Genomic DNA, 19316 nt, shown 5'->3' with positions numbered 1-19316 from the left:
TAACTGGTGGTCAGCATGCAGGAGAATTAATAATGATCCATATTTATCTCTCTGTACAAAGCTGAAGTCCAAGTGAATCAAGCACTTCCACATAAAACCAGATACACTGAAACTGGAAGAAACTGGGGAAGATCCTTGAACACAATGGCACTGGGGAAAATTTCCTGAACACCAATGGCTTATGATTTAAGATCAAGAAAGGACAAATGGGACCTCATAAAATTGCAAAGCTTCTGTAAGGCAAAAAAAAAAAAAAAAAAAAAAAAAAACCCTGAGATTCCATTCCATCTTACACCAGTCAGAATGGCTAAGAACAAAACTTAGGTAACAGCAGATGCTGGAGAGGATGTGGAGAAAGAGGAACACTTCTCTACTGTTGGTACAACAGTGGTACAACCACTCTGGAAATCAGTTTGTAGGTTCCTCAGGAAATCAATATAGTATACCTGAGGACCCAGCTATAAAACTCAAATGATGCTCCAACATCTAACAAGGACACATGCTCTACTTTGTTCATAGCAGCCTTATTTATAATAGCCAGGGGCTGGAAAGAACCCAGATGTCCTTCAACAGAGGAATGGATACAGAAATTGTGTTACATTTACACAGTGGCATACTATTTGGCTATTAAAAATAATGATTACATGAAATTCTTAGTTGAATGGATGGATCTAGAAAATATCATCCTGAATGAGGTAACCAAATCACAAAAACACACCCATGATATGCACTCACTGATAAGTGGATATCAGCCCAGAATCTCAGAATACACAAGATACAATTCACAGACCACATGAAGCTAAAGATGAAGGATGACCCTAGTGTGGATGCTTCAGTCCTTCTTAGAAGAGGGAACAAAAATATTCTCAGGAGGAATTATGGAGACAGAGCTTGAAGCAGAAACTGAAGGAAAGGCCATCCAGAGACTGCCTCACCTGGAGATCCATCCCATATACAGTCACCAAACCCACACAATATTGCAGATGCCAAGAATTACATGCTGACAGGAGTCTGATATAGCTGTCTTCTGAGAAGCTCTGCCTGATCATGACAAATACAGAGGCAGATGCTCACAGACAACCATAGAACTGAGAATGGGGTCCTTACTGGAGGAGTTAGAAAAAGAATTAAAGAGTTGAAGGGGTTTGCAACCCCATAAGAACAACGATATCAACCATTAAGATGTCCCAGGGACTAAACAATCTTCCATAAAGTACACATGGACAGACCCATCACTCCAGCTGCATATGTAGCAGAGGATGGCCTTGTTGGGCATCAATGGGAGAAGAAGTCCTTGGTCCTGCCAAGGCTTGATGCTTCAGTGTAGGGGAATGTCATGGTGGGGAGGCAGGAGAGGTGGGTAGGTGGGTGAACACCCTCGTAGAAGGAGGTGTGTGTGTGTGTGTGTGTGTGTGTGTGTGTGATGGGATAGGGGATATAAAGGGGAACCAGTGAAAGGGGATAACATTTGAAATGTAAATAAAATATATCCAATAATATTAGAAAAAAAGAAAAATTTTCTTCACAGAGAATTTTGGAATTTGAGATTCTGAGCTTCGGAAAATGCAGCACTGGGCTTCAGACTCAATTATTTGAATCAGAAATCATAGATGCTATGGAGGCAAACCACCTCCATTTTCACAGTAACTGGTACTTTTCAACATTATACGAAATAACTTTTAGTTACAGATAACTTAATGAGAACGTATTTTCAACACATTGTGCTTACAAACTATGTAACAAGCCCTAGCATGTAACCACAAAATGTGGCAGCCTGAAGTACAGTAGTTCTAAAAGTAAAAGAAGCCAGTTATATGCCAATACTCTAAAGCATGGCTCTCTATCAAACATAAAACAAATGTTTACTTATTAGTATTTTTCAGTTTTGCTTATAAAAAGAAATTAGAAAGTGGTAGTAAAATAGCTCAGCTGGCGCAAGCCGAACAACCTGGGTTCACTCTTCAGACCCCACAGTAGAGGAAAAAATCCAACTCCTAAAACTTCTCCGCTAAACTCTGGATTCAAGGAATGGCACATATGTACCCACACTCATACACACATGTACACACACACACACACACACACACACACACATACACACACAATTTGCTTTTGTATAGGGCCACACCATAAACCCCTGGCTGAGTTGCCTCTTCTTCCTGAATACTGGGCTAAAGGCAACAACCATTGTGCCCAGCTACAATGTCAAGTTTTCTAACTAAAAAAAAAAAAAAACAAAAAAAAAAAAAAAACAAAAAAAATTTAAAAAACAATAAGAATATGAGTGGACTGAAATAAAAGAAAACAGGAAATCTGGTTGTCAGTCATAGATTTCTTTCCCATTTCACAGCCCAGCCATATTCCTGGGAGTGAGCAGCTTTGGCATGTATACTCTCATAGTGCTTCCCAAACCACACAACTGTCATTCAGACTCTCTGATTTGCATAATGTTTATTTGTTGCAACAATGATTCACTATGAGCATAGCTGCTTGGTACCAATACTCCTGCAGCGGCCACCTGAACCTGCAGAGCAGCAGCAGGAATCCGTGCCTGATGGTATGTGTATGTCTACAGGAGGTGGTGATGAACCTTTCTACAGTCATTTCCAGTTTACTGTGGTGTAGTTCATCAGTCCACTCTATACTTAACTCTCCATGCATCTGTGCCTTTTTCTATATGTGATGTCCCAACCCATAAAGTGGCACAATTTTGTTTCCTCATCTTGACAATGAAGTTGGTCATGGGATACATTTTGGCCAGTAGAAAAACATAGAACTCTAAGTATGCCCGAGTCTTCAAGAAGGCACTCATGTTTCTAATTCTCTGATGGCTCTTTTGGCTCACAAAATCCCTGTCCAGGAACCTTCAGCTCTTCATAGGACAGTAACAGTAGAGAGGTTCAGCAGGAATTGGTTGCAACCATCTTGAGCATAACTCTATGACTGCCTCTGAGCAGCCTTAGTCTGATTTGCCCCCAGAGTTTCCCAGCACACTATAAATAGACACAATCATTAGAGTGGTATGAGGAGCTTTACGACCCAGACTGTAGCACTACAAATATGCCTGACATCTAAGACACAAGCTCGAGATAAACCAGGTACATTCCAGTTTGGATGAAGTCACTTTTCTCCTGGTCATTTATTTTAGTCCCCTCCTACTAAGTCATAATGCAGGGATCTACCTGACATGCTGCTGCCTAAGACTTCTTTTATCCAAATCCCTCAGCAAATTGAACTTGCCAATCCTGGCTAAGTCTTCCTTTTCTTTGGTCTCATTGAATCTTGCAGTTGGTTTTCATACATTAGGACCATATGAAACAAAGTGACATTAAACCCCAGCCAACCCACAGGCCTGTAAGTTAAGAGAACACATATCTGGCACAACATTGATACTTTGAGATCATTTGTTACACACTGGAATTGTGGCTATGACTAATTGATTAATTAATATGATTAGTTCTACCATGCCTCACACTCTGTATTCTTCAACGTCAGGAAGTTGGAAGGTTGGGCTCTGGCATGTGATGCTGCTAGTAGAACTGCTTTGACTGAGGCACATTTTTTTAAGAAGCCTTCATTTTCTTAAAAGTGATAAGAAATAGCCAATAGGACCATATCTTTACACATATAGTAGGCAAGCTACTAAAATAACCACTTGTCTGCCATCTACCTCTCTGTGAGTGCTTGGAGGAAAATGGTTTTGCTGCAATTCTGCATCAGGATTATTTATCCTCAATGACTTATTGTTGCTTTAGAAACCTGAGGCATCATATAAGTACTCTCAGTCTCCTATTTCACATTTCAACCTAAGACACTCAGAGCCCAAGCTATGGCTCACTGGCAGCTAACAGCAGTGATTTTAAGAGTCTATACACTCCGTACACCAGCCCATTCCTGGGTCCAATGCTGTTTCCTAGTTTCATTTATATTTCTCTAAAAGAATTTTAAGAATCTTTCTATTTCATTTCATCTCATCCTATGTATATGAGTGCTTTATCTGCATGTTGGTAGGAACACAATGTATATGCCTTGTGCCTGTGAAGATCAGAAGAGTGTCAGATCCCCACATGAAACAGAGTGACATTAGCTGGGTCTATTAGTTATACTAGTTATAGACATTAGTCTGGAACTGGAGTTATAGACTTCTGTTAAGCTGTCATGTGAATGCTGGGAATAGAACCTGAGTCCACTGCAAGAGCATCAAGTATACTGAACCCCTGAGTCATCTCTCCATCCCATTTTATTTTTATTACTCGTGTATTTGTTTTATGGTATAAGACTACCTATGTATTTGTAACACATTTTAATTTTAAAATAAAGCAAAGTAAGACCTGGAGAAGTGGCACAGTAGTTAAAAGCACTAGCTGTTGTTTTAGAAGACTTGTATTCAGTTCCCAGCACCTGCATGGTGGCCTGCAATCATCAATAACTCTAGTTTCAAAGAGATCTGATGCCTTCTTTTGGCCTCCATGGATACCAGCATGCACATGGTACATTCCTACATAGGTGCAGGTAACTAATCATAAATATATACATAAAATAAAAATAAGTATCTCAAAACAAGGCAAAATAGTAATAAGTCTAAAAATCTATACAATAACACGAAAAATGGAAGGGGTATATACCCAAGCAGTTTTAAAATTCCTAGCCCCATTTTAAACAGCAGCCTTCTAGAAAACACAGACTCAAGCAAAATGTTAACAGGAAAGGCAGAGGTTTCATGCTTTCTACATCTACAGTGCAACTTCCATGTGACCAATTGGAAAGGGGAAGCAAACAAAACCAAGAGCATGGCTAGTTCCCAGCTTGGTGCTGCACATACACATTGATTCATGTAATAGGTCCAGTAACCTCTCATTTCACAGATGGAGAATCCAAGGCACTAAAAGTAAGAACCTTAGGTAGAATGATCTAAACTTCAGCACATGATGCAATTGCTAGACTACATCTTATAAATCCAAGGTTTATAACTGAATGTGATTGCAGCTGGCACCCTCCATCTTAGTTTTCCTACCTTCAAAATAGGTCATACTATTTTGTTAGTGTGTTATATAGAATGAATATACACTAACACATATAAGCATTTTCTACACTGTTTGTTATATAGTAAAGAATTAGTTATATCAGCTACTACTTGCTATTTTTGTGTCAGTGGGAGAATTAATAGAATAAACTGCTAAAACAATAATCTTCAGGTTCAGCGAGAAACTGTCTAAAGGCAGTAAAATAGAGAGGAAGACTCAATCCCCTACTGAGCTTTCTACATGGACACACATAGACAAGGACATCAGCATATTCACATGCTTACACTATACACACACATCTGCACGTGCAAATGTATATACATACATATTCAAATAGAATCACAAATATTAAGTGACTGACAACAATTCATACCGTACCACTGGAGAGATACCTATTCCAAAATACTGTGTAGTAAAACAAAACAGATTTGAAGCTCCAAACAAGCAGTCTAAGACCACAGATAAGCTGAAACTTCTCAAGGACTATATACTCAACTCTGAACCTCTCACCCAGCAGGGGCTGTGCTTTGTATAAGGCATAAACATCCATTGTTCAACACAACACTGTGAAGCACGCCATCACACGCAGTACCTTTGACTGCAAAACTTACTTGCATATAAGGTGGCCAAGCAGATCCTGCCCTAAGGTGGCTCTCCTGCTCTAAATAGATGCTTATTTTATAACCTGTATTTTACATCATAATTCTCTCTCTGAGGAACTACAATTAGCCTTTGCTTACTGTTTCAGTCTTTTAAAACACAAGTTAGACTCTAATTAAAGAAGGAGCATGGGTGGCACTAACAGGGTCATTTGCTAGAAACTATATGGTCACATAGCTCCCTTGCTTTTAAATCACAGACACTTCATTTAGAAAACATACCATTACCATGTTGTAATACAGGATAAAGAGTAGTTGCACTGTTAATGATTTACCCACTCCCACAAGAACATAATCATGGAAAAAAGAAATAAACATAATATAAATGTATGTGTCCATGTACAGCATAGCAAAAGAGCTAGTCCTTTTTCCACTCTTTAGAAACAAGAAAAACCCTATCTGTTTTGGTACAATATTATATGGTTTATTTATTCTAACATGCCAAGTATTCTTTCCTACCATCCCATAAAACCTGAGTTAATAAAAACAAACAGTCTTTTTAAATAGAAAGAAAAAAATGCCTGAGAGTGATTTTGACTTTTAAATAGGGGTGCTCATTTTAACCAGGCCTATATGGTCACTACCAATTCTACTTCAGCATCCATGCTAATAATAATATGCTAAAACCTAAAAATAATATGTCTAGTCAGTATATTCTCAGATGTAATTTTAGAGAGTATTAGAGACTGTGAGTGGAAATTATAAAATAGGCAGCAATTCAAACCCCTAGTTGAGTTTGAAAGAAAACAGGAGTAACCCTAGGTGTTAAAACAAAAAGGGATAAAATGGCCAGAGAAGAAAATGATCAACCTAATAGGTAGCAGCTAGGGCCAGATATGGAACCAAACCCTTAAATGTAAGAGCTTCTATCTCAATGGTCATTCAAGCATGTAAGGCAGGACCTTTGGGCATGGAGAATAAAATATGTAACCTCTCTACTTATGGAATCTATTTAGAAAGCTAGTACTGCCAAGGGTCACAAATAAAGTCGTAGATGGCTTATAAGTATTAGTAAGCTATACTCACTGGTCTACAAGTCTAAAAGTGAAGTATTTTTGGCTAAGTCTATGCTTATAAAACACACACACAACACTTAAGCATTTATAGCATATATATATATATATGCACAAAAATACATAATCTGCTAGAACTCAAAGACATTATTTTGGGTATTCAGAATTTGGAGTACTAATTTGTTTGAACTAGTATATATGCCAGCTTAGAGAAGCAAAAGCAAAGCCACTTTGAAAATTCTTCTTCTGGATATGAAAATTAAGTGTGATTGAGGTTATATAAGATTTGCATAGTTTACAAGTAGGCGTCTTGAGGTATTTCTTAGCCACAAGGAGAATGATAAGAAAGATGGTCATTTTACAATGAAGAAATTTGGCAGATACTATCTTAATCAATAGATGAAGTTCAATATCACCAGTAGTTAGGACATTCATTGATTAACACCAAGAACTCTTTGACATACTGAAAATAAGAAAACTTCATTTCTGTGGGATAATCTGTTTAACCATAAGAGAACACTATATTCTAAATTGAGGAACAATAGTGTTAAGGTGCTGTGTAGCAGTTTCTTCCAAATTTAAAACCCTCTATCTTAGAGGGAAACTCATTAACACAAAATGTTTACAAGGAGGTAAATCCTGTCCTAAGGAAGCAAAACATTCCATCATATAGGGAAACTCCTTAAGCTCAGGAAGTAAACAACCAAAATTGCTTCAGGAAGGCCCTGACACTGACCAGAGTCCCTATTCAGTAAAGACTGCTGAAAGACCTGAGCTTCCCAGAAGGAGCAGAGAAGAGCTCAGTTGCCTGGAATAGGCTCAAATTAACTGAACTATCAACAGGTTTTGTAGCACAAACCAGGCTTCCAACTTTCATGAGCTCTCACCCATGCTGAGTGTGCTTTGGTAATACAGTTTTCTGTGAGTCATTTCTGCTCCTATGACTAGTCCCCTACCCCCATATTCCTATAAGTAACACAATAGAGCTCTGGGCTTCAGCGGTCTATCTGTGCTTTGTTCTGTTATTGCTTTGCTGTCAGGTGTGAGTATACAGTAATTCACATCTCCCCAGGAATAGTGTCATGTAGCATAGTGTCATAAAAATAAAACAAGGAAAGGCTGGATAGATGCTACAGCCTGCAGAATCCTAAGAATAAACAATGACTAATACAGAGCAGGACCCTGGAAAGGATCTTGGAAAAGAAAGAAAAAAAATAAGGACTTTAATGAGGGATGTGGTGTGTGGGGTGCAGTGATTCTCAAACAAAGATTTTAGTTTATAGTACTATCCCAAAGTTAATATCCTTGTTTTGATAATTATGCCATTTAAGATGTTAATATTAGGGGAAGCTTGGGGAAGGGTATATGGAAGTTCTCTACAGTATTTTGAAAATTTTCTGTGAATCTGCATGGTTAAAAATAAAAGGCTTTTAAGAATTTCTCTTGTAGAGCTAACCAAGTAACAAGACCACCCTGGTAGAACAAGAAAGTAGTTTCATATGAGCTTATAAAATATAAAAGGCAACAAACCTCCATGAGTAAGAGTTAGCAGAAAGAGAATAGTTAGAATCCTTAAGTGGGAGCCAAAAGAAAAAAAAATCAGCAATGGCACTAATATTATGTTTTTAAATTTATCCAAAATATCAGACAGAGAAGACATAAGGAAAAAATTAAGTAGCAGAGGGATGGCCCAGTACTTGAGAGTACATTTTGCTTTTTTCGTGAGCCTTGTCTGGCTCCCAGTGTTAGTTTCTGTAAACTCCACCCCACAGATACCTGGCCCTATAAAAGGGGCTGCTTGCCCCCTCCTCACTCTCTTGCTCTCCTCTCTTGCTCTCTTCTCTTGCCTTCTTGCTTTTGCCCTTACCCCTTTGTCCCTCCTCTTTCCATTCCCTTCTCCCCCTCTCTCTCATTCCACATGCTCATGGCCAGCTTCTACTTCTCTGCTCCTCTTTTCCTCTTCTCTTTCTCTCTGCCTCTACTACCCTCTTAAATTCTCTTCCCATGTCCTGAATAAACTCTATTCTATACTATACTATCCTGTAGCTAGTCCCTCAGGGACACCCACCATGGGTCCGAAGAAGCATTCCTCTTCCCTCTACACCTCACCACACTGCCATAGAACATACCCCCCACTATCATTATCTTTTTTGTAACAATAGTGATGAAACCCAGGACACAGTTTTTTTTATCTTTTTATAAACACAACGCCCAGCACTCCAGTTCCAGGGGACCTGGTGGCTGCTGGCATCATTTGGCACTACATATATGTTGTAAACAGACATACATGCAGGCAAAATGCTCACAGATGTAAAAAAGAAACTCAAAAAATGTTTGAAGTGTCATTCGACAAAATAGAACCATCCTTAGACTGATGATAATAGCAGAGGGACAACAGACAGATGACAGAGTGACTTGTACTTAAAGACCATGAAAGCACAGTCACTGGAACAGGGAACTACATGAAAACTTTCTAGAAATCACCAGGAGCACATTGCAGAAGGGAAAACCATATGAATAAATGTGTTAAGAGAGGGAAGTTAACATAATGACAAAAGAGTGACAGCTTGTGAAGAAAGTTAGAAAAAAAGGAGCTCTTTGGGGGATATATGACACAGATTTATCTATCCATTCTTACCTCCTTGTACAAAGCTCAAGTCTGAGTGGATCAAAGACCTCCACATTAAACCAGAAACACTGAAACTATTAGAAGAGAATATGGGGAAGAGCTTAGAACACATGGGCACAGGAGAAAATTTCCTGAACAGAATACCAATGGCTTTTGCTCTAAGATCAAAGATTAACACATGGGACCTCATGAAATTGCAAAGCTTGTATAAGGCAAAGGACATTGTCAAAAGGACAGAACAGCAACCAACAGATTGTGAAAAGATCTTTACCAATCCTACAACTGATTGAGGTCTAGTATCCAATATATACAAAGAACTCAAGAAATTAGACTCTAGAGAATCAAATAATCCTATTAAAAATGGGGGACAGAGCTAAACAAAGAATTCTCAACTGAGGAATACAGAATGGCTAAGAAGCACCTCAAGAAATGCTCAACATCCTTAGTCATCTGAAAAATGCAAATCAAAACAACCCTGAGATTGCACCTCATACCAGTCAGAATGGATAAGATCAAAACTCAGGTAACAGCACATACTAGGGAGGATGCAGAGAAAGAGGAACACTTCTCCATTGTTGGTGGGGTTGTAAGCTGGTACAACCACTCTAGAAATCAGTCTGGTATTGCCTCAGGAAATTGGACATAGTACTACCTGAGGACCCAGCTATGCTGAAAAGATGCTCCAACATATTACAAGGATACAGGCTCCACTATGTTTTTAGCAGCCATATTTATAATAGCCAGAAGCTGAAAACAATCCAGATGTCCCTCAATGGAGGAATGGATACAGCAAATGTGGTACATTTACTCAATGGAGTACTACTCAGCTATTAAAATCAATGACTTCATGCAATTTGCAGTCAGGTAGTTGGAACTAGAAAATATCAAACTGACTGAGACAACCAAGACACAAAAGAACACACATGGTACATACTCACTGCTAAGTTGATATTAAGAAAAAGCTTGGAACACCCATAACACTCACAGACCATATGAAGCTTAAGAAAAAGGAAGAACAAATTGTTGATCCTTCAGTCCTTCTTAGAAGGGGGAACAAAAAACTCACAGGAGGTAGAGGGTGAGGGGAGCTTGGAAAGAAGAGATGATGGAAGGGGAAAGGGGGGAGGAGGATGAGTTATGGGAGGAAGAGATGGAGATGATATACAGAGAGTCAGGAAATTGATCAGAGGTGTGTAGTAATAAAAGATGTCGAACTGGTGGTAACTACCAGAAAATCTCAGATACCAAGAAAATAAGAGGCTCCCAGGACCCAAAGGAGAGGAGATTAGCTGAAATGCCCAACTAAGGGGAAGGAGAACCTGTAGAGACCATATCTAAAGGTTAGGCAAGGACCCCAGTTGAGGGATGGGGCCACCCAGATCTCCAAATTTTTAACTCAGAATTGCTCCTGTCTAAAGGAAATATGGTGACATCATATGGAGCAGAGACTAAAGAAAGGCCATCCAGAGACAACTCTACCTGGGAATCCATCCAATATACAGACACTAAACCCAGACACTACTGCAGATGTTAAGAAGTGCTTGCTGACAGGAGCAAGAGCCTGATATAACTGTTTCCTGAGAGGCTCTGTCAAAGCCTGACATATACAGATGCGGCTGCTCACTGCCAACTATTGGACTGAGAACAGGGACCCCAATGGAGGAGTTAGGAGAAAAACTGAAGGAGCTGAAGAGTTTTGCAACCCCATAGGAAGAACAAAAATATCAACCAATAAGACCCCACAGAGCTTCCAGGGACTAAACCACTAATCAAAGAGTACACATGGAGGGACCAGTGGCTCTAGCTGCATATGTAGCAGAGGATGGCATTATCTGGCATCAATGAGAAGGGAGGCCCTTGCTCTCATGAAGACTCGATGCCCCAGTGTAGGGGAATGCCAGGACAATGAAGTGGGTGAGTAGATAAGGAAGCATCCTTATAGAAGTAGGGAGGGGACAGATGGGATAGGGGCGCTGTAGAGGGGAAGCTCGGAAAGAGCATAACATCTGAAATGTAAATTAAAATATCCAATAAAAAAAAAAAGAAAAAATAGTACCAAACCAGGCATGGTGGCATGAACCATTATTTTTAACACTCCAGAAGTAGAGTCCTAGGACTGACAGGGCTACACAGTAAGGCTGTGTTTCAAAATATAAAAATTAAATGTAAAATAGACCGAAGGCACATTCTAATTAAAATACAAAAATCTAAAGACAGGAAAACAGAAACTAGACAAAACAGGTCAAATGGCAACAACAGAGAATTTATGTGACCCAGTCATTAAAAAAAAAAAAAAAATAAAACAACTTCCATGGTACAGGAAGATGATAAAACATCTTCAAGAACTCAAAAGAAAAGAACTATAAATCTTGAAATAATTGCTTAAAGTTAAAAAGAGAAAAATAAATGCATATTAGAAAATAAGGGCTTTTAATAAACGTGACAAATCAATATCATAAGAAATCATGCTTTCAAACTAAGTACCATAAAAGAGAAATCAAGAACTAAAAGCAAATCTCATACACATTTAGAAATTACAAAATTCTCCTTCATTAATTGTTCAAGGCACTAGAGAATATTTAGGACAAATATTTAGTGCATGCATACTAAAGTAGTATTTAAAAGATAAATTAAAATCTTAAGTGAATTCTTAGAAAACATTAAAATATCAGTAAAAATAAATACCCACAGCTTGGCTTGGTGGCACATATCTATCATCTCAATACTCTGAAGACTAAGGGTATCCACAAAGAGTCTAAGCATAGTCTAGTCTACACAGTAAATTCCAAACCAGCCTGGACTAAGAGTAAGACCTCCTTGTCTTACAAAAAGTAACAACAATATCAACTCCATGAAAAAAATACTATTCCAAGATAAAATATTTAAAAATAATTATGTAAGAAAGAAAAGAAAAGAAAGAAAAGATAAGCACTCAGTAATGAAATACTGTCTGGGTTCCTGTAAAGTCAGGAAAATTTGATTATATGTTGCATTGCAGGCACTAGCCAATAAAACAGAAAAAAAAATGCATAAAGATTAAAAAGAAGCAAATCTGTTTTTATATTTTACACCATGTCTCAAATTAACCCCTAAGATAAACTACAGGATCCATGAACTCAAAAAAAGAAAATAAAGAGCAATATTTAAAAATTAATAGCATTTGAACACACCAGCAAAAAAAATCTAGAAAATCTAACTTTAAAATTAAATTATAATTTCATCAAAACTAAAATATAAAACTATACTATATTCATAAACAAAAAGTTTCTATTTCATAGTGACTCAAATTCTGTCCGCAAATATAAAAATTCAACCTAGGTCATCAAAATTCAATCTTTAAAATCATAGAAACGGTGTCTATGAAATTGAGAGCCAAATGTCTTGAAGGAAAATTCCTTTGCTACACATCATAATGACTCATTAATATAGACTGCACCAATTGCTCTTGGTTTTTCTCCAGAGACGGAAGGTAAGTCTGTATTGCTAAAGACACCATGCACTTTAGTAGTAGAGCCTAGTGGTTACTGAGCTGTAGCCTGAATAACTCCTCTCTCAAGGCTAGCTCTCATGGCGTCAGAAGGTGCCCTGCAACCTTCTAAACAGGGAAGCACTCAACAGCCCTATGAACCACAACAATAATCAACATGGCATGATAACCTTCATAGTACAATAGTAGCATGCATGCCTCAGTAGTAACCAGCAGCTCTCTAACTGCATTACTTCAACCAGAGAGAAATTGCTCCTTGCACTGAAAACTCAGAACCAACAACTACTACTTTACTAAACCAGCAAAATCCCTGACTACACCAATATGACAAAATATTAGTCAAAGGGCTAAGCGCCCTTGGGCAGAGCAGTCATGTCTCACAAACAAATCTACTATTCGGACAAATACGATGACGAGGAGTTCGAGAACAGGCATGTCATGTTGCCCAAGGACATAGCCAAGCTGGTCCCCAAAACCCATTTGATGTCTGAATCTGAATGGAGAAATCTTAGCGTTCACCAGAGTCAGGGATGGGTCCACTATATGATCCATGAACCAGAATCTTACTGTTCCAGTGGCCACTGCCCAGGAAGCCAAAGAAATGAAGCCAGCAAACCACCTCTCGGCCTCGAGCTTTACATGGCTGTCCTTACTCCCTACCATCTTTCTGATAGTGTGACCATGTTGCTTTCTTACTTCTCGCTTTGATATGTAAAGGATGCACTGTTTGAATGTGCTGGTACGTGCTTTGCTTCTGGAGTTGAGCCACCAATGCCACAACCCTGTCAGATGAGTGCGACCTAGTCCTAGCGTACTTGACATCCAGCAGGCCATTTTTGCCATCTGTCGGAAGCATGTGAAATCAGTTCATGGCTGTTACAGGGATGGTGTGAATTTGCTGTTATGGTTTTTACTATTGGGTATTGTATTTATGATGACTTATAGGTTTATGTTTTGATGTATTGGAAACTTTCCATTTTATCTGACAAATCTCTTCCATGTTACAAACCTTGATTAAAGGAAGTTTTATATATATATATATATAACAAAAAAAAATTTCAAAAAAACACACAACCAATGAAAATGAAGAGTTTTAGAGTCCAGTACTAAGAGAAACATCTATACTACAACAGTACCAAAGGATCAGGAATCTCCCCAGTAACAGCCTAGATAGAAAGACATAGAAGAGAACTCTTAGGAATTATGATAAGGATGCTGAAGTGCAGCTCTCCACAGTGGATAGCTTCAGGCAGAGCTGTGAGGAGGAAAAGTTTTCTTTAAGGGGCTAGGCACTGGAAGTTTGACCATGCTCCAGTGAGTATATAGACAACAGAAATTAGATTTTTCTTCTTTGGGGTGTATCAAAAGGAGATGGATCTGGGAAAACTGCAAAGTGAGTATGAGTAGGACTCATGTTGTGAAATTCCCAAATAATCAGTAAAAGTATTATGAAGGTAAGTCAAAGCTGAGGAATGGATAAGTTGGTTCAGAAGTTGGTTAAGAGCACTTGTTGCTCTTGCAGAGAACCGGGGTTCAATTTATAACCTCTCAGACATCTCATAACCATCTGTAACTGCAGTCCCGGGGAATAGAATGCCCTCTCCTGCCATCCTCAATCACCAGGCACACGCATGGTACACATACGTACATGCAGGCAAAACATTCATACACATATTAATATCAACAAATCTAAGAGCATTTTGGAAGTGAAAGCTGAAATCAATGATATTCTATTCATATTCAGATATTAATAATAATCTGAATGATCTGATTATTAATATTCAGATATTTTATATGAGACTATGTTGAAGATTTTAAGGTAGCAGAAGGATTTTTAACAACACTGCATAAAAGAACAATTTAGACTTAGCAACAAAAAATAAGTGTTCAATCATTTCTCAAAGAGGTCAGAAAGGGTTAATTGTTTGTTGTTGCTGCTGTTATTACTAAATTTTTGAGAGCAGTCTTATATATTCTGGGCTAGCTTTAAACTCAGCACGTAGCCTATAGGTGGTCTTGAATTTTTGCTCCTTCGCCTCCATTGCCAAGAGTTGGTATTACAAGCACACATTATTATGCCTGAGTGTCTGGAAGGTTTGTTTTTACATAAGAAAAAAAATCAAACAAAGTAAAACCATCACTAACAGACACTTCCCACTAAGCCTGAGACTGAAGTTCAACCCCGAGAGCCCACATGATGAAAGGAAAGAAGCAACTCCTACAAGTTTTCCTCTGACTGTCACAAACATTCTGTGACATGTGCACATATGCATGTGTGTGTACTCATGCACACAGAAAAAAACTAATGATTTTTAAAAGTTGATTTACTTTTTTTATACAAAACAGTATAAAATGAATGCAAAATATCATGCTGCATGAAATAAGTCACAAAAGGTAAATAGTGTATATTTCCATTTATATAAATTTTAAAACAGGAAAAATCTAAAGAGAAAATATCAGAACAATGATGCTTCCTGAATGGGATATGTGAACTGAGACGGGCTGGGATGAGACATGAAGAAATTTCTGGGATAATGATTGTTCTCTGTTTCTTAAGAGGCTGCTGAACAGATATATACACATGTCAAAACTCAACAAATATACACTTAATTTTTATGTTTCACCAAACATAAATTTTACATTAAAAGAAAATGATGTAAATAAATGATAAGCATACATAACTATTTAAAGAAAAGGCACATTTGTACCAAAATTAAAGGGAATTAAGATAAATGTATATAGTGATAAGCTGCCTCTAAATTCTTATCTTTATACCCATAAATTGGGAAATCCTTCATCCACTGTGCACATGCGCGTGCACACACACACACACACACACACACACACACACACACACACACACACACACAAGCCTGGCAGTTAATCACTTCTCTATTGATTTTTAGAAGCTGGCCCCAACTACAAAATAAAAACTATACCTTCTAGTGAATTGTCACCAAAATTTCTACTACGAACACTTTTTCCACTGATTTGAAATACTCTTCCTGTCCCATGTTAAAGACCTTAAATGTGAGTCTTTTACCGTCTTGGTACTCTATTTTCTTGGTACTCAGTTTATTCCTCTTCTAGAAAACTATGCTTTAAAATACCTGTAAATCATCAAATCTCCTAATAGCTAGACTTCAATATTCTTATCAACATTTGTTTTGCTCTCCTCAATACTTTATCCTTCTTAACCAATGAAGACAATTTCTTCTCCCTATTCCTGAGAAAAGAAATCAAACTTAGCAAATAATAAAGACCTATTTTATAATTCTGATTAGAACTACTTTAAATTTATAGGTTAATCTAAACAATAGAATTTCTACAATATTATCACAGAGATAGCATATAGTTTAAAAATTCTATTTCTCTTGGTAATTCTTATTTTTGGTCCAATGCATTCCTAAGATTTCATAACCTTTGTTGCTATAATAAATTGCATCTTTCTGAGACTATTCCCTAACTTATTATAGCCAATAAAAAGTAAAGGTACTGTTTTATGCATAATATTCCTACATTTTGTTACTTGCCTGACAATTATACTTGTTACAAACAATTTAAAATTTTGTCTTTGCTGTGTATGGTGATACACCCCTTTAATCCCAGCACTTGGAGGCAGAAGCAGAAAAAATTTTGAAGTGAAGGGTATCCTGTCCTACATAGCTAGTCCTATGAAAGCCAGGGCTGCATAGTATGGCCTTGTCTCAAAAGAATAACAGTCTTTAAGTGTGTAGTTAGATGGACAAAAAATATACTGTGTTCACATATGACGTCACAAAGCTAAAACTCAGCCAAGTCTAAGATGAACAGGTAACACTAGGCCACTGCTAATTATTGTATAATGTCTATTTCTCAACAGGTAGAGGGATACATGGGTTTTGATGTTTGATCACCTACATTTAAAGTATTAAACAAGGCAAGCAAACAAAATCAACACCAACCAAAATAATTGCTAGGTTTCAATCTTTGAGTTTGGATCTAATTTAATGCCACCATTTAAGATAATTTAAACTTAGATTCTCAAACACTGCAAACATAGTCAAGCATAGATAAAAACTTTATATCCTATTTAGTGAGTCAAAACAGGATTCTCAAGCAATGAAACAAGGTGTTTTAGTTGGTTTTCTAAGTCTAGTTTAGTCCCTAATATTGACATATATTTGTACTGCCGGTTTGGCTCATGTTAGCTTGGATTTTTCAGTCCTTACAGTATGTATGGCAAAGCGTAAGATGTCTTCTATATAGTTTTTCATTTATCCACCTATAAAGTATAACTGGAAATTAAAATGGATACCGTTATATAATGTATATTGTAAAATAATTTAAATGTTTCTAATTAATCATTAACTAACTTACAGCTACCTGTATACATGTGTGCATACATGTGGGGGGGAGAAGCAAGAATATTTAAAATCTCAGCAGTTTCCATGTAGATAATACATTACGATTCATTATAATCCCCATGCTTATACAATGAATCTCCAGAATTTATTCATCCAACTAAAACTTTTAAGAAAAGGTATCCTTTTAAGTAATCTTTCTTTATTTAGGGAAATTCTTACATTGTATTTTCTGTCCCAGGCAACATGTTAGTCACGGCTCAGTTTTCCAGCCTCATGAACAGTTAGAAACATGTAGGTAACCCACATTCTACCACTCAAGAACCTTACAAAATATGTGCCTCAGAAGAGGGAAACATGAGAAACCAGCTCAGGCAAGCCACATTTGGTATCAGAAGGAGCTGATTAACCAGACTGACAAAGGACTCAAGGTGGTGAAAATAGTGTGAAAAAATGCACTTCTTGGCAGAAATACAAAGTGTAGCAATGACTTGTGGGTGGTGTCATTAGTAACAGAGATCATTTTCTCATCAGACAAGTTCTACAGCTTCGTGCTGGGCACTGTTCCTAAAATTTAGCTGAAAGCTTGTTTTTCTAGCTCTTCGAAAGGTGTTGTGAACTATCCAGGATCCTTTTTATAAAACTCTCTTTCTGCTTAACTGACCAAAGACAAGTAGTTTATAAAACTAAGTCCTCCCCAATACAAAAAATACCATCAGACAATGACAGAATTCTATAAAAAAAACTTAACACACTTCTATTTCATGCTTTAAGGAAGGTTTGAAATGTCATTTTCAAAATGCATGCCCAGGTTCCCATCTCAAAAAAAAATATGCTATAAATTAAGGACAAACTACCTGATGCAAAACAGCTCATATTTACATGCACAGACTAGTGACTTCCTTAAAAGGCATCAGTTTACAATATAAACCAATAGTAAGTAGATGTCCACCTGTAATCTTGGCACTTGGTGAATGAGGGCACGAGGCAGAAAGATCATGAAGCCCAGGCTACCCTGAGCTCCACAGAAAGATCATATCTCAAAGAGGGGGAAATGTAGTAGCTCACACCCATATGTGGCTTCTCCCATGCCTATAACCCCAGTGTTGTAGACGGTAGAGAGCAAAGGAATCTTGGGACTTGCTATCCTATAACTTAGGTACAGCTTCATTGAAAAGACATTCTCAATCAAAAAAGAGAAGGAAAGTGATAGAGGATGGCATCCAATGTCCTCTTCTGGCCTTTGCACACACAAGTGCCTACACATACCACATGCACACACACATACACACACACACACACACACACACACACACACACACACCATTTAAATATAACACACACATATGGGAACACCAAACAATAAAACAAACCAAGACTAGCTCAAATAAAGATAAAGCAAACGCACTACTGTTTTAGAAAAGCAGGATGAAATTATTACAACGTTCAAAGTACATTCATATTATATTTCATTGAGGTTAAAAAAAACACTAGAGTAGATGATGATAAAGTTCTCAGCCTGTATCCACAAATTATGATGTTCTTTATTTTCTACCTTCATGGGCTCAAGACTTTGAAGCCTTCCATTTCAACCTTAGTTAAGAATGTTTGAATGAGGCCATCATGAGGAATAAGACAGTTTACTGAAATGATGAAAGCGTGATACAATTTGTAGATTTTAGCCTGTACCATAAGACCAGATTGCAATTATGAGAATTATGTGTTGAGCGCCAACCATATAATTGTCAGTGTGCTATAATAAGAACTTTAAAAAACAGTAACAAATCTATCACTAATCACAACAGTTCTATACAGTAGATATTGTTATACATATTCCATAGATGAAAAATTGTTCCATAATATATCCAAGGCCATCTGTCTGCCAACTCCCAAATTAGCTGTCTGGTCTATTTCTAGCACATGATCACTTTCAGGGTAAATCTCACTTTTATATGTGAGAACATTTACTCAAGTCTCTAAATCTTAGAAGGAATTTATTATACAAAGTTTGCAAAAGTAATACTTGTCTTTCAATTAATAATAGGAGTCCAAAGAAGAACTGTATAATCATTTACTATGATCACTAAAGGGATATAGGAAAGACACAGAAGTAACTGGCATGGCCCCTGTACTTTGAGAACTTTATACCTAAGCAGTGAAA

The 19316-nt window shown here is 37.5% G+C and overlaps 1 protein-coding gene and 1 pseudogene across 2 annotated transcripts in view; one reads left to right on the top strand and one right to left on the bottom strand.

The window, feature by feature from the left end:
• EFHC2 (EF-hand domain containing 2) overlaps positions 1–19316 on the bottom strand; it is a gene marked incomplete at both ends in the record, with an annotated part of 180032 nt that overhangs the window by 51041 nt on the left and 109675 nt on the right. The gene's annotated exons all lie outside the window — the stretch shown is intronic.
• Positions 13185–13417, top strand: LOC308415479 (cyclin-dependent kinases regulatory subunit 1-like; annotated as a pseudogene). The gene has a single exon. The product of its transcript is annotated as a cyclin-dependent kinases regulatory subunit 1-like (transcript).

Source organism: Micromys minutus (genome assembly GCF_963924665.1).
Source record: "Micromys minutus genome assembly, chromosome: X".
Lineage (NCBI taxonomy): Eukaryota > Metazoa > Chordata > Mammalia > Rodentia > Muridae > Micromys > Micromys minutus.
Note: the sequence above shows the minus strand (reverse complement) of the source record. Positions and strands in the feature narration are given on the sequence as shown.